The sequence below is a fragment of the Alexandromys fortis genome, unplaced genomic scaffold (genome assembly GCF_014885135.2).
Source record: "Alexandromys fortis isolate MF-2015 unplaced genomic scaffold, M_Fortis_MF-2015_v1.1 scaffold_3621, whole genome shotgun sequence".
Classification (NCBI taxonomy): Eukaryota; Metazoa; Chordata; class Mammalia; order Rodentia; family Cricetidae; genus Alexandromys; species Alexandromys fortis.
In genome coordinates, this window is record NW_026071481.1 from 1 (window position 1) to 2,716 (window position 2,716).

Sequence of the window (2,716 nt, forward strand, 5' to 3'; positions counted from 1 at the left end):
CACTCTGGCCCAAGTACGTCAGGATGCCTAGTGCTTTCTCTTGCCTCTCCTGTGGGGGCGAGAAACACAATAGTCTTTTCAGTCCCTCTGAGAGCCCTAGATGTGGCAGTAGGGAAAGCCAGGGCCTGGGTTCAGAGAGACGACGGGCTGGTAGGCAGGCAGTCATTCAACAAGGGAAATCAGGGACGGGACTAGCTATGCAAAGTGCTAAGGGCTGGCTCATCTGGAGAAGGAAGAGTAAAAGGAGGACAGGGGCGGAAAGGAGGATGGGAGAAGTCTATGGGAAAACCTGCAGAAAAGCAAAGCAGAGTGGTTTCGGTGGGATACAAGCATCTTCAAAGTTGGAATGGGAGATGCAGGAGAGCCACCTGGCGGTGCACGCTTATGACCCCAGCACTCAGGAGGTCAAATCAGGGGGATTGTGAGCTGGAGGGCACCCTGGTCTGTATAGTTGAGGTCTCATCTCAATCTAGCTTAAGTCTCATATAGTAAGGTTAACATCAGAAACAGCTTAAGTGCACTGCATCAGTAACCAAATTATGTGCTTTCAGTCACATTCAGAATGTCCTGTGTGCTCATCTGTCACCATATCCTAACAGCTGTTACAGCTAGCCCCCTGACCCCAGTCCCCCCCAGGATTCCACCAACAGGAAGCCAGCTTACCTTCTCCTGTCGCTTCTCTTCCTCGTGCTCTTTATTGCCTCTGGGCACTCCTTTCCCTTCTTCCAGCAGCTCCTTAAACAGGTCCACGGGGCCAGAACTTGGAACTCCTGCATCTGCTGCTTCCAGTTCAGGCAGTGAGTTCTGGCGCCTGGCTTTCTTCCTTAAGAATTCTGTTCGGGCCTGTGAAGAAAGTTATAGGCAAGACCTTCAGAACACTCCTAAAGAGGTTGGGGGAAAAAAGACCTTCAGAACATAGAAGTGGTGGGGACTACAAGAAAGAGCCATGGGCCAGCTAATGGTGTATGCCTCTAATGCCAGCATTCAGGAGGCAGAGGCTGAGTGGGTTTTGTTTTGTTTTGCTTTTTGAAGACAGGGTTTCTCCCTGTCCTGGAACTTGCTCTGTACACCTGGCCTTTCTCTGCCTCCACCTCCCAAGTGCTGGGATTAAAAACACACGCCTTGTAACCTCCAAATTCAAGGCCAGCCTGGTATACAGAGCGAGTTCCAGGAAGGCAGGGCTACACAAGGAAACTATCTGGAAAAACCTTTAGAGGGGGAGGTGAGGATAGTATAGGTACTGGGAGCCAGAAGAGACACTTTCTGATTTGGCGTGAAGAATGGGTGTTTTAAACAGTAAACTTGCTAGACAGTGGTGGCGCCTTTAATCCCAGCCTGGGGGGGGGGGGCGGGGCAGAGGCAGGCGGATCTCTGTGAGTTCGAGGCCAGCCTGGTCTACAAAAGCTAGTTCCAGGACAGGCTCCAAAGCTACAGAGAAACCACAGAAACGGTAAACTTGATTATCAGGAATTTCTGGTAGGTCCCCAGCCTAAAACAGAAGGCTTCCCAGCCTACAGTGATGCAAAACAAAACAAAAAGCAGCTATTAAAAAACCACTCAGCAGGGGCTGGAGAGATGGCTCAGTGGTTAAAAGTAGTGGCTGCCCCTCCAGAGGTTCTGAGTTCAATTCCCAGCAACCCCATGGTGGCTCACAACCATCGATAATGAGATCTGGTATCCTCTTCTGGCCTGCAGGCAGAGCACTATACACATAATAAATCCTTTTTTTAAAAAAAAAAAAAAAATCTAACTACTCAGTACTTCTGTGTCCTTGGGCCACACTTTGCAGTAGGGTAGGGGCCCACAAAATAATCATTAAAGTCTGGTCGTGTGTGTGTGTAGTCTTAAATCCCAGCATTCAGGTGGAAGTGGCAGGCGGATCTCAGAGGTGGAGACCAGCCTGGTCTACAAAGCCAGTTCTAGGACAGCCAGGGCTACCTAGGCCCTGTTTCAAAGAAAGCCTCTGATCAGGCAGTGGTGGCGCACGCCTTTAATCCTAGCACTTGGGAGGCAGAGGCAAGTGGATCTCAGTGAGTTCAAGGCTAGCCTGGTCTATAAAACGAGTTCCAGGACAGCCAGGTCTGTTAGTCTGTTGTGCAGAGAAACCCGGTCTTGAAAAACAAACAAGCAAAGCCTCTGGGTGTATTTGTCTCGGGGAGCAATAATGGAAAATGCGTCTAACGGAGTGGACTCCAGCTTGTCCTCCCTTTGCCCTCCTCGTTGAAGCCGTTGCGCTCAGTGCCGACCGCACACCCCTTTAATTAAGGACTCAAAGTTGTTCTAAGAGGGATTTCTCAAGTCTAGCACTTTGTAGGTGGGGCACATATATACAGTGGATGCCCAGTAACTTGTGCAGACGAACTATAAAGTAATCAGAATATCTGTCCCACTCTTATGAACTAGTCTCTGGCCACTTCAACTACACCAGTGGGGAAATCTAGGAAGATTTCATGGAAGTTAGCAAAGGATTTGTAGCGAAACATCGCCAAACACTGACCCGCGCCTGACAGCGAGTGACCGGCAGGCCCTCCGTGCTTCCGGGCCAGCCCCAGGCTTACCTCTTGCTGAGCGAGCAACACCCTCCGCTCACGTGGGCCTTGTCGCACCGCACGCGGGCAACATTGTCCTTGTTCAGGACGTGCCAGCTCTTCTTGGGCAAAATATTCATGGCTCCGTAGCCGACCTCTGACCAACAGGCCCACTCTCCAATACTTCC

The 2,716-nt window shown here is 50.6% G+C and overlaps 1 long non-coding RNA gene across 1 annotated transcript; it reads right to left on the minus strand.

The window, feature by feature from the left end:
* LOC126496381 (uncharacterized) lies at positions 1–2,591 on the minus strand. Its single transcript, XR_007590343.1, has 3 exons — positions 2,559–2,591; positions 664–843; positions 1–49 (listed from the first exon to the last, which is right to left on the minus strand). It is a non-coding gene; the product is annotated as an uncharacterized lncRNA (long non-coding RNA).
* Positions 2,592–2,716: the final 125 nt, after the last annotated feature.